Source organism: Mesoplodon densirostris, chromosome 5 (genome assembly GCF_025265405.1).
Source record: "Mesoplodon densirostris isolate mMesDen1 chromosome 5, mMesDen1 primary haplotype, whole genome shotgun sequence".
NCBI lineage: Eukaryota > Metazoa > Chordata > Mammalia > Artiodactyla > Ziphiidae > Mesoplodon > Mesoplodon densirostris.
The window spans coordinates 142,536,990-142,559,780 of NC_082665.1; positions in this window are offsets into that span (position 1 = coordinate 142,536,990).

The window sequence follows — 22,791 nt, forward strand, 5'->3', positions numbered from 1 at the left end:
CAAATAAACAACCTAACCTTGCACATAAAGGAACTACAAAAGAACAAAAAACAAAGCCCCAAGTTAGTCGAAGGAAAGAACTCTTAAAGATCACAGCAGAGATAAGCAAAATAAAAACTAAAAAAACAATAGAAAAAAAATCAATGAAACTAAGATTTGATTTTTTGAGAAGATAAAATTGATAAACCTTTAGCCAATACTATCAAGAGAAAAAGAGAGGGCTCAAGTAAATCTAATCACAAATGAAAGAGAAAAGTTAAAGCGACACCACAGAAATATAAGGGAGCATAAAGATTACTGCTAACAATTATATATCAATAAAATGGAGAACCTAGAAGAAATGGATAATTTCCTAGAAATGTACAATCTCCTAAGACTGAATCAGGAAGAAATAGAAAATATGAACAGACTGAATAACAGTAATAAAATTGAATCAGTAATCAAAAAACTTCCAACAAACAAAAGTCCAGGACCAGATGGCTTCATAAGTGAATGCTACCAAACATTTAAAGTACAGTTAACACCTATCTTTCTCAAGATATTACAAAATATTGAGAAGGAAGGAAACACTTCTGAACTCATTTTATAAGGCCAACATTATCCTGATAACAAAACAAGACAAAGATACCACATAAAAAGGAAACCACAGGCCAGTATCACTGATGAACATAGGTACAAAAATACTCAATAAAATATCAGCAAACCTAATCCAATAATACATTAAAAGGATCATATACCATTATCAAGTGATTTATTCCAGGGATGCAAGGATGGTTCAATATCCACAAATCAATCAATGTGATACACCCCATTAACAAAATGAAGCGTAAAAATCATATGATCATCTCAATAGATGCAGGAAAAGCTTTGGACAAAATTCAGCATCCATTATGATAAAAACTCTCAACAAAGTGAGTACAGAGAGAACATACCGCAGTGTAATAAAGGCCACATATGACACACCCATAACTAACATCATACCCAATGGTAAAAAGCTGAAAGCATTTCCTCTATTATCAGGAACAAGACAAGGATCCCCACTTGTACCACTTTTATTCAACACAGTATTGAAAGTCCTAGCCACAGCAATCAGAAAAGAAAAAGAAGTAAAAGAATACAAATTAGAAAGGAAGAAAAACCATCATTGTTTGCAGATGATATACTATACAGTGAAAATTCTAAAAATGCCACTAAAAAGCCATTAGACCTCGTCAATGAATTCAGTAAAGTTGCAAGATACAAAATTAATATGCAGAAATCTGTTGTGTTTCTATACACTAACAACAAACTATAAGAAAGAAAAATTAAGACAATAATTCCATTTATAATTTCATTAAAAAGAATAAAATATCTAGGAATAAATCTAACCAAGGAGCTAAAAGACCTGTACTTGGAATACTATAAAACACTGATGAAAGAAATTGAAGATGATACAAACAAATGGAAAGATATATCATGCTCATGGATTGGAAAAATTAATATTGTTAAAATGCCATACTTCCCAAGGCAATCTACACATTCAATTCAATCCTTATCAAAACACTAATGGCTAGAACAAAGAATTCTAAAATTTGTATGAAAACACAAAAGACCCTGGAGAGCCAGAACAATCTTGAGAAAGAAGAATGAAGTGAGAAGCAACACACTTTCTGATTTCAAAGCATACTAACAAGTCTACAGTAATCAAAACAGTATGGTAGGACTTCCCTGGTGGCACAGTGGTTAAGAATCCACCTGCCAATGCAGGGGACACGGTTTTGAGCCCTGGTCCGGGAAGATCCCACATGCCATGAAGCAACTAAACCCATGCCCCACAACTACTGAGCCCGCACTCTAGAGCCCATGAGCCACAACTACTGAAGCCTGCACACTAGAGCCTGTGTTCCACAAGAGAAGCCACCCCAATGAGAAGCCCACACACCACAATGAAGAGTAGCTCCAGCTTGCCACAACTAGAGAAAGCCTGCACACAGCAACGAAGACCCAACACAGCCATAAATAAATTAAATAAATAAATAAATAAATAGAAAACAAAACTTAAAAAAAAAAAAACAGTATGGTACTGGTACAAAAATAGACACATGGATCAGTGGAACACAACAGAGTGCCCAGAAATAAACCTAAGCTTATATGGCCAATTAATGTATAACAAAGAGCAAAGAATATACAATGAGGAAAAGATAGCCTCTTACAAAATGGTTTGGGAAATCTGAACAGCTACATGCAAAAGAACCAAACTGGACTATTTTCTCACACCATGTACAAAAATAAACTCAAAATTAATTAAAGACTTAAAAGTAAGACCTGAAACCATAAAATCCCTAGATGAAAACTTAGTACACCTTTTGACATTGGTCTTAGCAATATTTTTTTTTTAGATCTCTCTCCTCAGGCAAGGGAAACAAAAGCAAAAATAAACAAATGGGACTATGTCAAACTAAAAAGCTTTTGCACAGTGAGGGAAACCATGAACAAAATGAAAAGGCAGCCCACGGAATGGGAGAAAATATTTGCAACCAATATATCTGATAAGAAGTTAATATCCAAAACATACAGAGAATTCATACTACTCAATATCAAAAAAAAACAGATTAATAAATGGGCAGAGGACCTGAATAGAAATTTTTCCAAAGAAGACATACAGATGTCCAATAGACACATGAATAGATTACTCAACATCACTAATCATCAGGAAAATGCAAATCAAAATGACGAGATAAGTGAGATAACACCTCACATCTGTCAGGATGGCTGTTACCAAAAAAGACAATGAATTGCAAGTGTTGGTGAGGTATGGAGAAAAGGGAATCCTCATGCACTGTTGGTGGGAATGTAAATTGATAGTCACTATGGAAAACATATGGAGGTTTCCCAAAAAATAAAAATAGAATTATCATACAATGCAATTCCACTTCTAGGTATTTTTCTGCATAAAACAAAAACACTAATTTGAAAATGTATCTGCATTCCTATATTCATTGCAGCATTGTTTACAATAGCCAAGATATGGTAGCAATGTAAGTGCCCATTGACAGTTGAATGGATTAAGAAGATGTGGTATATATACATACAAGGGAATATTAGCTATAAAAAAGAATGAAATCTTGCCATTTGTGACCACATGGATGGACCTAGATATTATGCTAAATGAAATGTCAGAAAGAGAAAGACAAATCCCATGTGATTTCACTTATATTTGGAATCTAAAAAGCAAATGAATAAACATTGGGGCTTCCCTGGTGGCGCAGTGGTTGAGAGTCCGCCTGCCGATGCAGGGGACACGGGTTCGTGCCCCGGTCCGGGAAGATCCCACATGCCGTGGAGCGGCTAGGCCCGTGAGCCATGGCCACTAAGCCTGCGCGTCCAGAGCCTGTGCTCCACAACGGGAGAGGCCACAACAGTGAGAGGCCCGTGTACCGCAAAAAAATAAAAAATAAATAAATAAAAATAAACATTATGAAACAGAAATAGACTCATAGATACAAAAAACATGTAGTTGTTTGCCAGAGAGTTGAGTGTGGAAGATTGAGTGAAATACGTGAGGGCGATTAAGAGGTACAAACTTCCAGTTATAAAATAAACGAGCCACAGGGATGAAATGTACAGCATAAAGAATATAGTCAATAATATTGTGCTAACTTTGGTGACAGATGGTAACTAGACTTATTGTGGTGATCATTTCGTAATGTATAGAAACATCAAATCACTATGCTGTGCTCCTGGAATTAACATAGTGTTGTAGATTAATTATGCTTTAATTTAAAACAAGAAACAAAAAGAAGAAATTAAGCTTGGGCAAAATATACAAATACAGGTAATTCCAATGCTTTAAAGATTTTATTCAACTGTTCTTTGATTCCTCTTATGATTGGAAATGTAGAATTAAAAAATGGGTAATTGGGCTTCCCTGGTGGTGCAGTGGTTGAGAGTCCGCCTGCCAATGCAGGGGACACAGGTTCGTGCCCCGGTCCGGGAAGATCCCACATGCCGCGGAGTGGCTAGGCCCGTGAGCCATGGCCGCTGAGCCTGCGCATCGGGAGCCTGTGCTCCACAACGGGAGAGGCCACAACAGTGAGAGGCCCGCGTACAGAAAAAAAAAAAGGGTAATTGACCTTTTAAAAATTATGAATAATTTCATTTAGGTTTTCTGGAAGAGAAAAACTAAAACCATATACAGAAAAATAATTACAGTGTTACATGATATACTTCATATAATGTATATATTTTCATGTTTCTTGCTCTTGTACATAAATGTTTGTACATGCCAGCATATGCAACTTGGTAATTTTAGTACAATTGTCCTTCATACAAAAGATTATCCAGTAAATATACATGACGTTGAAATCTACTCCCAGCAATTAGTGTTGTTTTGTGTATTATTAATCTGGGAATTACACCAGCTTCAGTATTCTTTGACAATGATAATATGTTTTGTTTTGGTATTTAATATGTATCTATTATCCACTTCTATAGTTTAATACATTGTTTTGAAATTGAAAGGATTTTTTTTTTCCTCTTTCACCTTTTTTATTTTCAGATAAAAACTGTAAAGGATACATTTATAGATACTCAAACCAGTCAGTTCAGAAAGATTTCCTGGAAAAATTTTGACATGATCATAACTGATGTTGTGTGAACTCCATGGAAAGAAACTTCCATTCTTTCTAAAGTGATCTAACAATACATGTGATAGTGCACTCTAAGCTAGCACTGTGCTTCTGTGTATTAGCAGTTGTCCAACTTTATCTTCTAGAGATATTTTCATTGTGTATTCTTTACTTGTTTGGCATTTTTTTAAAGTTTCTAATTTCTCCAAATGTGAAAAGAAGATTATGAGACTATGTTGACAGAAATAATGTTAAAAGACCAGAGAAATATGTCTCTATGAATATGTCTCTATGAATAGTAATGTGACACATTGCTCTTCATCCTGTGTGAGAGACCAGAATAAATCCAACATGACTTACCACAAATATCTTCCTGTTCTTGCATAGATTAGGGCCTTATTAGAAAACACAGGTTCTGATAGCAAATATTTACATATCAGTTATCTCTCTGGAAATACAGTGACTCTCAATGAGCTTTTTCTCACAGCAATTGTTTATTCAAATTACTAATGATGAAACTTAAAAGTTAAGGGTGATAGTAAATAAATTACCACAAACTTTGTGTTTTAAAGCCACAAAGTTATTATCCTACATTTCTGTATGTATAAGTCTGACACAGGTCTCACTGGCTAAAATCAAGGTGCTATCAGGACTGGAGATTTTAAGAGAGCATCCGTTTCCTTGCTCCTTCAGATTGTTGGCACATTCAGTTCCTTATAGTGTTGAGATCCTTGTTTTTAGAGGTCCCAGTTTTTAGAGGTCACCTGAATTACTTGGCTTGTGTCTCCCTCCTTATACCTTCAAAGCCAGCAACTGTGGGTCAAGTTCTTCTCATGCTTCAAATCACTCCTTTTATCTCATCTCTCTGTCTCACTCCTTTGCCCCTCTCTTGCTTTTAAGAGCCCATGTAACTAGACTGGGCCCACCAAGATAGTCCAGGATAATCACCCCATCTCAAGGTTTGCAACCTTAATCACATCTGTCAAGTCCCTGCTGCCATGTAAAGTAACATATTCCCAGGTTCCAGGCATTAAGATATGAACATCTTTTGGGGACCATAATTCTGCCTACAACAGTAATAATAATAGTAAACAGTAATAATGCACACAAATACTTTTTAAGTGTTTTACATATATGAACTGATTTAAATCTTACAGCAACTCTATGAAGAAGATATTATTAGTAACTCCATCTTAGGGATGAGGAAAATGAAGCAGAGAGATAATATAACTTGCCAAACGTCACTCAGGTTGAAAGTTAAATAATCTTCCTAGAGTCATACAGTTGTAAATCTAGAATTCAAATCTATGAGTACACAGATAGTCAGATGAGGGTTTTTTGTTTGTTTTTTCCCTGCTCTGTCTTACAGGGAGTCAAGTCATAGCTCTGAGTAGAAACAATTAAGGTAAAAAGTTTAAAGTACTTCTCTAATAATTCATCCTAGGATCTTGTCTGAAATCAATATGGGACTTATTAGCTGAAAATATGTAAACATATTCTGTCCCCACTTAAAAAAGAAAAAGGATTAGGTTTTTTCCACATCAAGTTTTCAGGCACATTCACCCTCTCCATTATTTCCTAAAAACCATCATGCTGTCTCTGTTTGAAACTCCTTCAAAATCAAGATATTTAATCATGTAGGATCCTGAGTGTGGAGCCTTGAATATATTTCAACAACTAGATGCCCTCTTGAAGTTGTAGAATCTTCCTAATAAAATGATCATTCTTTTTCAAGAGGCTATAACCACAAAAACAAGACTGGTGGAACAAACAACATTTGCTGGAATTTTGCAGTCAGAGTGTGTGGATGCATGTACATGTATGTTAGTCCAGTAGAGAATTATAGCTGGCCATCTTTCAGGGAAAAACTTAAGTAGCATAGTCATTATTAAAACACATTAGGAGTATTTTCTTCTATTTCACTGAAAAAAAAAACCTTTTAAAATAAATCCTGAAATATAGAACTCATTAAATATAAGGACATTAACCTTGAAATACAGAAATTGTTCTCTATGTGTCCTATATTTGTTTGTAAATAAATATTATAACCACACCACACATATTTAAATAATAGATGGTTAAAACACAATTGCTAAAACTCAATAGTTTTAAGTTTAGTGGTGACATATTGCACCTTCAGTTTCTGTCACTACAGTAAGAAAAACATACCCAAAAGTATTTCAACTGTTTAACTGCAAATTGCAATAAAAACTCCATTACATAGAACAGACTATACCCTTATGAAGATCAATGAAGTCAATACGACTTTTAAAAATAATCTTGTTAAAAAAATAAATTAAATTAAATTTAAAAATAATAATCTTGTTTGTAAATCCACTTACATTATAGTATATGAATCCTATATGCTCAGTTGCATGTAACTAGATTTTATGTAACTAGCTATTATGTTACCAACAGAATAAAGTAAAGAGTTTACAGATGAATATGTTTGCAGCCATGAAATAGTTCATTATTTTCTTAGCTAAAATAATGACTGTTTCTTGATCCCCTTCTTCTTTCATTTATTCTGGAAACATATTGGTAGCAACAAGCATCATTCTTGAGCAAGTAAAGAACAAAGAGAATAGCAAAGAGGCTGGGTTAAAGGAGGAAGAGAGCAAAAAAGGAAAGTGAATCACAAATATTTTGTTTTAAGAATGACAGATTGTACATCCTGTTGGCAAATGTTAAGTGTCCATTTCTTTTAAACACAGTAGCTTCTATTCTGTTTCTCAAAAGGGAACAAAACCATATATTATCAACTATGTTCTATTCCTAAGTAACTCTCTTTCCAGGACTTAGACAAATAATTTAAAGGTTAGGATGATGTATCTGCAAGAAATTATTCATTATTTTAAAATTATTTCATCATAAATTGCTTTGAGGTCTGTAAACATCAGAATCATGTTTGCATAAATAACAACTCTCTTTGTTTCTATTACACTTACTAAAACTACTCCAAACATCTCTACTTTATACCACTATTTCAAAAGCCTGCTTGTTTTTAGTAAGAATTTAATTTTCTTTTAATTTGGTCATGATTTGCCTAAAATAAACAGAAAATTCTTTGTAATTCTGTATACAAAAAGAAAAATGGAGGTTATTAGTCTTTCTGCCTGTACACCATGATAGTTAATTGGCCAGAATTCCTAACTAACAGAAAAATATAAACCTCTTGATATTTTCTTTTTCCTTTTTTTTTTCCCTTTTCTTAAAAAAATCTCACATGTTACTAGTATGAGCCTCACTGAATTGAAGGGTCAAGTTATTAGCAAAAGCTGATCTCTGTAATGTTACTTTGTCTCCGAAGAAAACTGAAATGACTCCTGGTGATACTCTGAGAGGGATATGCTCATCCCAGAGAGTTAAGAAACTGAAATTAAAAGGTCAGAACGTCTTTGGGGATGCTGAAAAAGCAATGTGGTAGAAGGGGTAATCTTCCTCCCATGCTCAGGCCTGTCTATAAATGCAGTTCTCTAAAGGCAAGGCTAATTCATCAGAATTAAAATCAAAAAGAATCTTTTAAAAAATGCTTCATGGGGCCTCCCTGGTGGCGCAGTGGTTAAGAGTCCGCCTGCCGATGCAGGGGATACGGGTTCGTGCCCCGGTCTGGGAGGATCCCATGTGCCGCGGAGCGGCTGGGCCCGTGAGCCATGGCCGCTGGGCCTGCGCATCCGGAGCCTGTGCTCCGCAACGGGATTGGCCACAACAGTGAGAGGCCCGCATACAGCAAAAAGAAAAAAAAAAAAAAATGCTTCATGTCCTGGGTACTAGTTATAAGAATACTTGTTTGGGATTCAAGATAAAAGGGCTAATCCCAATTCTGTCACTAAATTGATGTATGACTATGGACAATTTGCTTTATTTCTAGGCCTCAATTTCTTTATAAAGTGAGGGTTTGGGATCATTGAGTGAGTAAATAGAGACATTTCTACCTTCTATCCTTAGTGTTTAAAATATAGAATTTTGAATAAGCATTTTCAGAACTCTAATGGAAAACTGATGAATTCATAAAACTGCTAACAAAAGATCAAGATGAAAAAAAATTAATTACATGGGACTGAGTGAACTGATGAGGATGATTATAATTTTGTGACTTTCTGTTTGAATAACCCCCCCCCCAAAAAAAAATGTAGAATTTAGGTGGATTACTCACCCAGGGTGTAATTTGTTTAGAAACCCTAAAGTACCTAGCTGATCTCTAAAATTCTTTCTGGTTTTCACATTATGGTGTTAAGCCACATAAATGTCTCCCCATTTAACATCTTCTATGATTATTTTAATTTTCAATAATTTTGAGTCAGATACCTCCTATGTATTAGAGAATTATGCAGCAGAATTGTTAGAAATACAAAGCCATATAAGACATATAACCACCCTTAAGAAGTATAATGTCTGGCAATTGGAGGAAGATATGTAAATAAGTAACTGCGATAAAGAATTGCAGGTGTGCTGAGAGAGCTATTAAGTTAGAATTAGGAAACTATGGAAGAAACCTAGTTTTACCTGGGGCATTTTGAGGTGATTAGTCCAGAGAGACTTAATATAAAAAGTGATATTTGATATTTTTGGAAAGATGACAAGAGGTGGGTCAGGTGCTTAAAAGAGAGGCACACTCAGACAAAAATAATACAATAGCTAAAGCATAATGACTCCATGAAACAGCTAGCCATGTTTAGAGTCACTATTAACAACTCAATAGGGTTAGGGTGTAGAATTTCAGTTTAGAGAAAATGTTAGAGAGGTAGGCAGAAGTTAAATTTTGTGGACTAGAATTCTTTCTTAAACAGTTTGAGTTATATCCTGAAGACAAAGAGATTTGGAGGAAGCAACAACATGAATAAAGCACCAGATTTGTATTAGAAAAAGCTGTTTAAGGAGTAGAACATTAAGAAGGTATTACTGATTTCATGTACGGATTTACTGCAAAGTATAATTTTCCAAAGGCAAAACTGTGAAACTCATGAAAGCAGAAAATGAATACAAGCAAATATTTTGTTCAATAAGTACTGTTAATTAGTGAGGAAAACATTAACATTCGAGAAACTAGTTATTTACAAGCAACTTAAACAATGAATGTTAGGTTAAAATTTTTGGATTTTTGGTTAATGCTCAAAAAGGCAATCAACTACAACCTTTGAGTTATTTGTTCCATCAAATGGAAATCATTTGCATTTCTACTGGGCAAAAATCAACAAGCTAACATTTAACTTTACTAAATCTGAGAACTTTAATCAACAGCATACAGTGAGTTGAAAAGTATATTTCCCTAAACTTTGTGTGAGTCCATGTTCCTGTATGAAAATACATTCTATCCACCTTCTTGCCCTATTTCCAACTTTTGGATATTTTTTTCTTATTTAGGGAAACTATATTATCAGTATTTTAGTATGTATTATCCCTTCCACTAAGCTTGTGTACCATGTAATTAAACAATTTAAAATATGCATACATAAATGCTACTATACCCTATCATATTGTATAACTCATTTTGAAATTTCAAGCTAAATATACCACTTGAGAAAAACTTCTCTAAGAATATTTATGAACAGTATTAAGTGGTGGACTCTCTTTAACATTTCTGAAACCTGTTTTAGGTATATCTGTTTTGCCCAGCACAGTCATCTACTGTACTTTTTAAAAGGTAACTCTTTGTTCTTCCATCATATAACCAATTAGCTCACTATGCAAGTTTTCCTCTGGACAAATTGCAATCCTGCGCTTCTGAGGCCAATGTTCAAAAAGAGAAGCAGGTGGGGCTTAGGCATGGCTATTCCATCAATGACATTGTTCTGCTCATCAGTAACTCTTAGATTACACTGAAGGAAACAAAGAGGATTTGTGACTTTTATTGGGTTTCCCTTGAATGTGGACTCTGTGGTCAGGAATCCAGTATGTGCCATGTTGAATAAACACGCTAGTATCCCTGCCTGTGGATGCTCATCCTGAATTTGTTTCAAAAAAAAACCCAATTCTGTGAAATCAGCATCTTAACAATGTCTTACAGGATAACGACAATATTTTTTACAGGAAAAACTAAACACTTGATACCCTTCATTCACTCCCACATTCCTCAGTAGGGAATATGAGGATAAGTAACAATTTGCTTTATATACTGATATGGTTTTATTACTACAAATTAGGACCAGGTGCCCTTGGTGCAAAATATGAAAAGTCCATTAAATACCATACGAAGAAAGTCCAGAGATCAACTAGTCTGAACTCTATGTAATTGTATTTTGGGCAAATGTCTTTCAATAGTTAACTGCTTTATATCTAAAGACCTTGTGCAACAAGTCAATAAACTCGTCTTCCTAGTTGTTTATTTTATAACTAATCTGTCTTGGAGAATGGACTTGTGTTACATAGTTGAAAGTTAATTTCATTCACTCATGCAACAAATATTTATCGAATTTTTCTAAGTTCCAGGAAAATGACAATCAAAACCCCATGCTTTCAACCATCTTACATGGAAGTGGGAAAAGTCAGATAATAAGTAAATACATACATGCATAAATAAAAAAGAAAATTTCCTGTAGTGGCAAGTTCTTTGCAGAGAAATAAAAGAGATTTGTATAACAGTGATTAAGCAGCTCTCTAGGTTAAGAGCTCAGGCTAAGATTTCTCTAAGGAAGTTACATTTAACATGAAGTTGTGTGACAAAAGAAAGGTCGCCATGAGAAGATAAAGAGGAAAAGCACACAAGTCCAAGGGAAGAGAAAAGGCAGAGAGGAGAATGGATGTGCCTGTTTTAAAAACTAGAATACCAGTCTGCATGGAACACAAGGGCAAAGGAAAGAGGAGCCTGAGATGCTATGGGTCATAAATGCTACAGGGAGATTTTGGTTAATAGCTAAAATGAGCACTATATGTCATGCCATTTGAGAACTTAATTTGCCCATTTCTGTTATATTAAGTTCCAAATTAATTCATGAAAAAAATCATGAAGCTGCTTATGACAGTCAGTATATTTCTGCAGAGAAGTTGGTTTAACTTTTATCTAAGCAAGTATTATCCAATGACTCCATTTTGGTCAAAGGGACAATAGTACTGCTAGTTCCTGTTGCAAGAGTCATTGAGAGAAATAGTCCTTATAGGAACTTGCTTGAAGGATGTGGTTTCTATCTATCATTCCATACAAAAAAAATGTGATTGGACTCAACCTTTTTTTTCAGAGCTGAGCACCTGATCTTCATCCTACACCTTACATTTTTCTTCCTATTATCAATTTGTATATGTTTCAATTTCATTGATCCAAAATTGAAGGTCATTATAAAAATACCTCTGGTGGAAAACCTGTTGAGAAGTGCTTTACTGTCTTGTTCTTGACAGTGTCAGAGAGACAAGTTAGTGGAGGGAGGACCAAGCTGAGGAAAAACTCCATCCCAGGTCTTGCTATGTGAACCATTTGCCCCACAAAAGAAATAAGAAGTTAATCTCCAGGGATGGAGAAAGAATATAATTGACCCTTTGAGGGAACAGTTCTGAACTCAGTAAGATGGCTCTCCTGAGACTGGGAGGGAAAAGGAGGGTGGGGCTATGGATTATTCAGCGTTCTGGGCTGCAAGAAACAAACACAACTCTAGTTAACTGAAGCAAGGGGAAACTTTGAAACAACTGTGAGGGCTCACAGCATGTATAAGAAGTTTGCACACCAGGCTTGAGATCAATAGGAAACAAGAAAGATCCAGAAAAACAAGAGGCAAAAAAAAGGGAGTAACAGCGACTGTGCCATAACAGAAACTACGTGTCGGGAGGCAACTGCTGGTCCCCCCGATGTGGCTGGATCTCCTCAGGTGCAATGAGAATGCTTCATGCTTTTGTGTGTGATTCCTGTTATGTGAAGATCACGTGCACTATGTGTGCTCAGATGCAAATAATACCAACTGGTTTACAAAGGTAGGTAGTGGAAGTCACGTAAGCTCCAAATTGAAAAGAACATCAATAAATATGAATCTATTTGCTGAGATTTCATGGGCCACAAAGAAACCACTCTCATCCAAAAATACCTATAAGGTAAAATACCTTTACCTACTGTCACCGGTAAAGCCCATTAACAATTCCTGGGAAATAAAAATAGAATCTGGATAATAAAGTCTTACTATTTTTCTCCTTTGTGCTTAGTTTAGTTTCACTTGCTCCCGGGATACCACATACAGCGGCCTTGCACCCGTCACTGCAGACCAGAGTTCCTAGCGTGAAACTGCCTGACCCTTCAGCTGGGCCTGCCCTGCGCAGAAATGTTTCACCCGGCACCTGGATCTGGAGTGCCGGAAGCAGCGCAGGTGCACCCAACCCGCAAGAACCCGCTGACAAGAACCCTATGAAGCAGCACCCACCCATGGCCTTTTGAGGGGAGCGTGTACTCTGGTGACAGTGGCCAATGAGTCTGGCCTTGACTTCAAGCTGTTATAAAAGTCCGTTGAGTCACTGGCCAATATGGTCCTGGGTAAGGGAATTGCCTTAGATTTTCTGCCAACTGACCCGGGCACGGCCTGTGTACTGGCCAATACGTTGTGCTGTTTTTATGTTGATGTAAGTAGCCCAACTGAAGAATGTGCAGAGAGACTACTAGAAAAAGCCGCCTGACTGGCAGAAACCAGTCAGCCTCATTTGGCCAAACAAATGTGGACCGAGCCGAGCAAAACAGGCCCTTCTTAGCGTCACTCAGTTTGCACCTTTCCTGGGCCCCTTAAGGACCATTATTCTCTTGCTAATACTTGAACCATGCATCCTAAATTGTCCGGAGTCCTTTGTCTCCAGCAGGTTAGAATCTATAAAACTCCAAGTGGTGGTCGCTCAGGGACAGGACCATTTAGGGCCAAGCCCTGGTGACAATCAAACATACTTAAAGGCAGCTGCAGAGAAGTTTTCTGCTCCTCTTCCCAAGGTTTGGCGCCCAAAGTCAGCAGGGAGCAGTTCCAGAAGATGGACTGTCACCCCTCAGCACCCCTCAAGAATGAGGAGCGGGACAAAAGACAGGAGGGATGTGTCACCGGCAAAGCCCATTAACAATTCCTGAAGAATAAAATTAGAATATGGGTAATGAAATAAAGTCTAACCTTTTTATTTCTTTTCCTTTGTGCTTCGTCTAGTTTCACTTGCTCACAGGGGGCCGCACGCAGATGCCTCGCAGGCGGCGCTTCCTTTCGTGAAAAGGCAGCCCCGGCACTTCAAGATGGCGGCGGCGGGCTGCCTGCGGAGACTCTGTGTGGGATCTGAGATCCCGCGGGCTCTGAGATCGGGAGCGTGAGCAGCACAGCCCCGCCCCGCACTTCAGAACCCCGCCCCCTCCCCTCTGAGGAGATCCCTGTGAAGCAGCCCAGCCTACCGCGTTCCAGAGAGAGCGCTCAGACTATGGAGCTGGAACTTTATCTCTCCATCCTTTGATGAAAGAATGAAGCTTTCCTTTGCTTGTTTAGAATCGGTTCATCCTGGGGATGAATCTGTTTCGTTTGCTTCTGAACTGAGCTCGGTCTCATTCCATCAATGCGGGCAACACTAGGAAGAAAATAACCTGTTGAGGACCATCGACTTGGGAGGGTAGGTAACACTACCTAATATGCGATATTAGATGCATAGTAATTGGCATAGGCCTAGGTAATAATAATCATACATTCTATATTACCGATTATTATTATTAATCATTTTATGAAATTACTGGATATTCATTTTAGACAAACTTCTTTTTGTTTGTTTTATCAGAGTGATGCAAAGATATGTAAGTAATCCAATGGTACAAAAATCTATAATTAAAAACTATAGTCTGAGGTCTTTTTTTTAATTTTTGTATAAAGAAATAAAACTAATACAGTCTCACACTCATTATAAAGAATGTAAGCAATTCAGAATCCTAGAACTTAAAATGACATCGTTCTGATCATCTTTTTCTTCATGCCTACAGAGAGAAGACAAGATATAGTTTTATACTTTTTTAGAATAAAAAAATTAGATATTTTTACATAATAAGGATGAAGAGAAACTGAAGCAACTGCCAATATTTAAATAAATATTTCTTCACCAAAAGATGTATTTCTTTTTTTTTTTTTTTTTTCTTTTTGCGGTATGCGGGCCTCTCACTGTTGTGGCCTCTCCCGTTGCGGAGCACAGGCTCCGGATGCGCAGGCCCAGCGGCCGTGGCTCACGGGCCCAGCCGCTCCGCGGCATATGGGATCCTCCCAGACCGGGGCACGAACCCGTATCCCCTGCATCGGCAGGCGGACTCTCAACCACTGCGCCACCAGGGAGGCCCCAAAAGATGCATTTCTTAAAAGAGCCTTATAAAATTGAGAAAATTGATTTTGTATTAAGGGGTCATTAGTTTTTAACTATAAATTTAAATTATAGAAAGTTGTGTTGACTTCCCTATATGAAAAACTGGACAATAGCCTTGTATTTTTTGTCAGTTATACTACAGTTTTGTAGAATCTAAGTTGATAGTATTTGTATATATTGTGCAATAATCAAAATTTCTTCAACATTCCACAATATTCAGTGGTCTACATAAATCTTTTTAACACAGTATTTATTTTCTTTCTTGTTAATTGTTATTGTTTTAATTTTTAAATGGTTCCTAATTTTTTTGGATTTTTCTCTAACCAGGTAATTTCTACTAGTAGTGAGAAGAATGTTTTCTTTATAATCAAACTGTAACTTACCAGCTATGGTAATTGGATCACTCATTGTTTCAGGGTTTAGTAGCTATTATTATAATGCATCAGGCATTGAGTGTTGCTGGGAAGTGTCTCAGGGCAATGTGTTTTGACTTTTTCTCTTGAAAGATTTCCTTTCTCTCCATGGATGCCCAAAATATTCTTTCTTTATGAACAGAGTTTAATAAATCAATTAGACTTAACATTTTTTATTAGTTTCTGCTTTATAACAAAGTGAATCAGTCATACATATACATCTGTTCCCACATCCCTTCCCTCCTGTGTCTCCCTCCCTCCCACCCTCCCCATCCCACCCCTCCAGGCGGTCACAAAGCACCGAGCCGATCTCCCTGTGCTATGAGGCTGCTTCCCACTATCTATCTACCTTACGTTTGGTACTGTATATACGTCCATGTCTCTCTTTCGCTTTGTCACAGCTTACCCTTCCCCCTCCCCATATCCTCAAGTCCATTCTCAAGTAGGTCTGTGTCTTTATTCCTGTTTTACCCCTAGGTTCTTCATGACATTTTTTTTTCTTAAATTCCATATATATGTGTTAGCATATGGTATTTGTCTTTCTCTTTCTGACTTACTTCACTCTGTATGACAGACTCTAGGTCTATCCACCTCATTACAAATAGCTCAGTTTCGTTTCTTTTTATGGCTGAGTAATATTCCATTGTATATATGTGCCACATCTTCTTTATCCATTCATCCGATGATGGACACTTAGGTTGTTTCCATCTCCGGGCTATTGTGAATAGAGCTGCTATGAACATTTTGGTACATGTCTCTTTTTGAATTATGGTTTTCTCAGGGTATATGCCTAGTAGTGGGATTGCTGGGTCATATGGTAGTTCTATTTTTAGTTTTTTAAGGAACCTCCATACTGTTCTCCATAGTGGCTGTACCAATTCACATTCCCACCAGCAGTGCAAGAGTGTTCCCTTTTCTCCACACCCTTTCCAGCATTTATTGTTTCTAGATTTCTTGATGATGGGCATTCTGACAGGTGTGAGATGATATCTCATTGTAGTTTTGATTTGCATTTCTCTAATGATTAATGATGTTGAGCATTCTTTCATGTGTTTGTTGGCAGTCTGTATATCTTCTTTGGAGAAATGCCTATTTATAGACTTAACATTTGTGTCACATGTTCTATATGGAATTTTTCTAGAACTAGATATGCTTTTTCATACTGCAGATTACTCCTTTATTTTAGAGAATGTTGCTCATATTATATTTCTGAAGACTCTTTGATTTTTGATAAATGTGTTATGCTCTCTATTCTAGGGGAATCAATAATGCTTCAACGGGATCCATTTTGTTTCTTCCATATGATTTTGCTTCTCACTGATAACTTTAATCTCTTTGTCTTTTTCATATATGTTTGCTGCAGTTATCTGAAATCTTTACTCAATGTTAGTAATTTTAATTTCAGATGTCTATACATTTCTTGTCACTCTAATATTTTTTCAGCATTTTTGGGGTGTATCTTGGTCCTAACTTTTTTTTTCACATCTTTAGTTTGCCCTTACTTCTCTTTCTGTTTTATCAACATATCTATGTATTTTGTTCTATTGCATTCGTATTCATATTGTTGTTTTACAGCACAAAGCATTTCTGGAGAATTTATTTCTATTTCCTATGTTTCTCTTTCTCCAAGCTGGAGTAATTTTTAAACTGTCTTTTACAAAATATAGATTTTTCTCTGATCATTTTTTAAAAATCTTCCCATTAAAAAAAATCTTGCTCATGGTACTTCTCTGTGCTCTGACATGGTGAATGAATTCTTCTTTCCCTTGTCCCAGAATTACAGACTAGGTCTCCCTCACCAAGACAAAGTTTGAGAACCTGTCATTTTCCCTCTCCTTTCTTTCCCCTCCATTTTCTAAAGACAGCGCCATAGAAGGAGGAAGAAAGCCCAGTCAAGGAAGGCTCTGGCATATCTTTTCTCATCTTGTACCATTGCTGTGGAAAGACATTTTTGGATTTCAGATTTTAGAACTAGGAAACAGTCAATACTGTCCATTTATTTATTTTTCTTTTCTGTTTCTGCCCCATAACTCTTTTCACCTCAACTTCATCACAAAAGGTAAAAAAATAAAAAATAAAAGGAAATATTTACTCAATTTGCTTCACATATTTATAAAAATAATAATTATTAGTGTTTTGTGAACTTATCAGCATGGCTTCTGAGGGATGTAGGTAGATTTAGAGATATTGCTACCCCTCAAAAATGTTTTTCTTTCTTCAAAATCTATGGACTGGCTCTGTGAATCCCCTGTTAAATGTTTCTGTGGTAAATACCTTGTTAAACAGTGGATAAATGTTTCCCAATGGAAATTAATTGTTAATGAAAAGAAATAAGAAAGGTGACTATGAGACTGGAAAATTGCACAGTACCTTGTTTTATCAAGGGAGCATCTCTTAAAAATCATTTTCCATTGCCAGGATTCAGGAAGTGTTCTTAGTTCATCCCTTTGATTTTAATCTGAACCAGTAGTTCTCAACTCTGCCTGCACATTTGAATTACCTGGGGAGCTTTAAAAAAAAGTGAAAAAGTGTCTACTCAGGCCCAAACCTAAACCAAAGGAAAAAAAAAAAAACTTCTGTGGTGAGACTCAGGCATTCACATGTGATTCTGATGAACAGTGAGTGTTAGAAGCCACCAGTGCACACCAACATTAAAGCTGTTGACTTGATTTGTTAAATATACCTTTGAACATTATTGTGTTCTGCCCAAACTAATGTTTTATTAAACATTAATAATTTTCCATTACTAACATGTAAGCCTTTCTTCTAAGAGACGAAAAAGTACATATTACGTAAATCTAGCAGAACTTCTAAGTAAAGCTAATATTATGTGGCAGAACTAACAATTCTTTCATCAACTGAACATGTTCCATTGGACTTTTCATATATAGTTATGCCGTTAGCTATCTAATGTCATATACTATTCAGAATGTTACAACTTGGAGCCACTGGTATTGGTCTCCCATCTCACCAAAATCAAATCAATGTTATGTGAGAATATCTATGAAGCAAACTGTTAAGCAAGATGTTAAAGTCCTTACTCCACCAATTCTTTTTTTAAAAATCTAGTAAATCAGTCTGTATTTAATAGATTGCACTAATATTTTTTTCTGTTAGACTTTTACTTAATTAAAAAAGAGAAAGAAAAACCTTTGATGTGATTCACAGAGTATCTATCGATGCACTATTTTACTGCACAGTTTAAATCAGAATATTGTGCACTGAAGCAATTTAAAATTTCAGTAGGGAACATATTCTATTAGTCTATTAGTATCACTTGGAGCTTGGAAATTGTGTAACAAAATGATCTAACGTAGGTTCACCCCGAGAGATTTACTGATGAACAAGGATGTAGTAATAAGTAATAGAACAAGCTGAACACTGTGGTCAAAAGTTTATGTTTGTCATCTGAAGATTAATAAATGATTGTATTTGCTATTTGGATCAATGGCCAGTACATTTCCTATTCTAAGGTATACTTCCAAACATCCCTTTCCAGATAGCCCAATTTAAGGGCTTAAATTTTAAACCAGAGCATTCATAAAACACACAGCTGGGAGTAAACCAGTGAAATATCATAATTTAGCTCTGTGAGACTGCTCAGAATCACAATTTCAAATTTATTAAGGGATTTTGACAATTATATTTTGTGAATCCTATAGACCTACATACCATTTCTGAAATGGAAAGCAAAGAATTTGCTTCATGACATTTGTTTCATGAATTCCCTAGATGTTAGTAGCTATTCTAGTATTGAAATCTCTTCCTGAGATTTTTTTTTTTTTTTTGCTGTACGCGGGCCTCTCACTGTTGTGGCCTCTCCCGTTGCGGAGCACAGGCTCCGGACGCACAGGCACAGCAGCCATGGCTCACGGGCCCAGCCGCTCCATGGCATTTGGGATCCTCCCGGACTGGGGCACAAACCCGTGTCCCCTGCATCGGCAGGTGGACTCTCAACCACTGCGCCACCAAGGAAGCCCTCTTCCTGAGATTTTATAGCTCCCCAATTACTGGTAAGGCCAGTCTTACACAGAACTAGATCTTGGATGAGATACTTACACATAGTTCAATACTGGATAACTTACTTCTTCTTTTGAACCTCAGTGACCCTATTTGTACAATTATAAAGATAAAAATGCCTTCCTCACAGGTGTGTTTTAGGTACCTACGTTTAAATTAATGTTTATATGTATGGAAGATATTATCTGTCACATAGCAGTTGCAGAGTACCTTAATAAATTTAAAGTAACAACATTATTATTAATAATAATAATTACAATGATATTGTTCTCAGAAGCCACCAGCCTTAGAGTTCAAGGTCATTCTAATCACTTCCAAATTGGTCTGCTGGAAAAAGAACTTCATAGCTAAAAAGGGAACTTACTTATTTAGAAAGTAGGCATGGTTTTGTGAAATGTTACATTCAAACAAGTGCAGCATTTGGAATTTTGTCTGGTTATACTTCTTGTTGGGATCCTACGTTTATTTCCATTTGCTTTTCACCATTTCATATGGTTGGTTCAGAAAATTCTTACCTTTGTAGATCAAGTTTAGGGAGAAGATAAGCCAATATTTTGATTGTGGTCAATTTTAGTATGGATTGAGCAATCCATATGGATTCCTTTGCCACCTGCTATAAGAGTCCCTTAGTAGACTCCATGATTTAAAAATATCGCTGTCATAAAGTCTTCCAAAATATCTGAGTAAAATAAGCCAATATTGATATTGTTCTGCAGGAATCTAAAGTTTATCTGAACAGAAAATCTCATTAAAGCTCTAGCAGCTGCCCTTTGCTGCTACTGTTATTTTAAAATGTCTTTTGTGCAATACTTTTCTTCCTGATTAAATGGCCTCAAGTGTGGAGGAATCAATGCAGTTATCTGAGACTTACATTTGGTAAATAAAACTTATTGTGTGGCAACAAAATGAACCTCATTGCCATACTTTTAGTGACTGGCAGGAAGGAATCTGTAATTTGTACTAAAGCATCAGAAAATCTATAAAATACAAACTGTACTTAGGTCCTTTTTTTTGTTTCTAAGTGGCAATTTTTCTGTTCTAACTGTATATATATTTTTCTGCTCAATATAGATTCATTTAATGGCCATGAAGCATATTCAAAGTAAAGACAATAAATTTTGATGATTGGAACTTATTTTAAGAAATCATATAAGCCTAACTTTTTATGCCAAATGTGCTTTTAAGAGATCTATTATAAGAAATAACCAAAGCCCCAAGCAGCTACAGAGGCTTAATTAATTTCTTTCCTTTATGGATATAACTGGAATTATAGTCCTCTATGCATTCAAATACTGTCTTTAACTGTCACAGTTAAGATTAGTTAGCTTTTTTTTTTTAATTTTCGGGATATAAGGTAGCCCTCAGGAATAACTCATTTGAAAGAGAGACCCTATTTGAGAGCCCAAAGGAACAGCTTACCATATGGGGTTAGGTTAGGAGGAGGCTTAGGTCTTTCTTGAGCTTGGGGCTACTGTTAAAAACAAACAAATAAAATAAAACAAACAAACAAAAAGACGTTATAACCATACCTTTCCAGGCAGGGCAACAATTCATCCACACTGAGTATACCAGAAAGCATCACCTGGGACCTCACAGAGGCAGCTATGGATATGCCAACACCTGCTGAGTGCCAGGTGGACAGGATGCTCTGCAACCCAGTAGCTCCCATCACTTGGTGCTCTGGAGCTGCACATGCACCGATCACTGTCATGTGATGAGGCACTCAGGAAGTGACAAGGGAATGACTGTCAGTGTTTCTGCCTTTCTAGAGTATATGTTCTTTGGATTAGGGGATTGCTTGTTTTAAATGTTTATATCCACAGAACCTGTGTCAGTAGACATATAACTTCATTAATCTATTTAATAACTGAGTATTAAACATGAATGAGAATTTCGTTTCAGGCAAAAATGGACATTTGTGTGTTGTGTGTATGCATGTGTATACATGCATGTGTGTGTATGGATACATGTAGGCTCCTACATAAGACAGACAGACAAAGTGACTGACCAAGTGATTGAAAAAATCAAGTTCATACTTGTAGAGTTGATTGTTCTTATTTTGAACCATTCTTTCATATAATTTTCTTCAGAACAATATATAAGACCTTATCAGTGGAAAGCAAATGTGAAAAATGTCACTAAGATGTCTTTTGAACTGTTATAAAGCAGTAGTCTTCAAAATTTGGAACCTAAACACCCAAAGATACACAAAGATTTTCTAGCAGGTATGTGAGCAGGACATAGATAGATTCCAAAAAAAAAAAATCAATTTCCGGACGCTTAACTTTTTTTTTAACATCTTTATTTGAGTGTAATTGCTTTACAATGGTGTGTTAGTTTCTGCTTTATAACAAAGTGAATCAGTTATACATATACATATGTCCCCATATCTCTTCCCTCTTGCGTCTCCCTCCCTCCCACCCTCCCTATTCCTCCCCTCTAGGTGGTGACAAAGCACTGAGCTGATCTCCCTGTGCTATGCAGCTGCTTCCCACTAGCTATCTATTTTACGTTTGGTAGCTTACCCTTCCCCCTCCCCATATCCTCAAGTCCATTCTCTAGTAGGTCTGTCTTTATTCCCGTCTTACCAGTAGGTTCTTCATGTTTTTTTCTTCTTAGATTCCATATATATGTGTTAGCATACGGTATTTGTTTTTCTCCTTCTGACTTACTTCACTCTGTATGACAGACTCTAGGTCCATCCACCTCACTACAAATAACTCAATTTCATTTCTTTTTATGGCTGAGTAATATTCCATTGTATATATGTGCCACATCTTCTTTATCCATTCATCCGATGATGGACACTTAGGTTGTTTCCATCTCCTGGCTATTGTGAATAGAGCCGCAGTGAACATTTTGGTACATGACTCTTTTTGAATTATGGTTTTCTCAGGGTATATGCCCAGTAGTGGGATTGCTGGGCCGGACCCTTAACTTTAATATGTATCCTTTCCAGAAATCAATCTGCCAGAGAAAATCTGTGATTTGCCAACTTTTTTTCACTTCCCCTTTCAAAATTACCCTTTACCACTATACAAAGGAAAAGGGTACATCTCAGCCACCCCACATAATGTGGTACATTGCCACAGGATGAAAATTCATGTAGGCACTAAAGGAGTATTCTAGATACACTGCTTTTGTAGGGGGCACCATGAGGGCGAAATAAAGAGAAAGATATTGAAGGGAAGCACCTTATCTCATCCAGGTAACAAAGTGAGGGTATGGCTTTCTATACACTTGATGTAACCTATTTATCTTAGAATTAAGTAGAGATTTCTGTCATGGTAATACAAAATTGATTATATTAAAATTAAAATTAAAATGATAGCAGATGTTTTCATGGAAATTCAGTCTGATTTTAGCTAAGAACTACCTTTGCCATTTAGGTTATATGATGACTTTTTCCCAAGTTTGAAAAGACTAAATCTGAAGCTTTATGTTTTGATGACAAACATAGTGAAAGCCCACCCTAC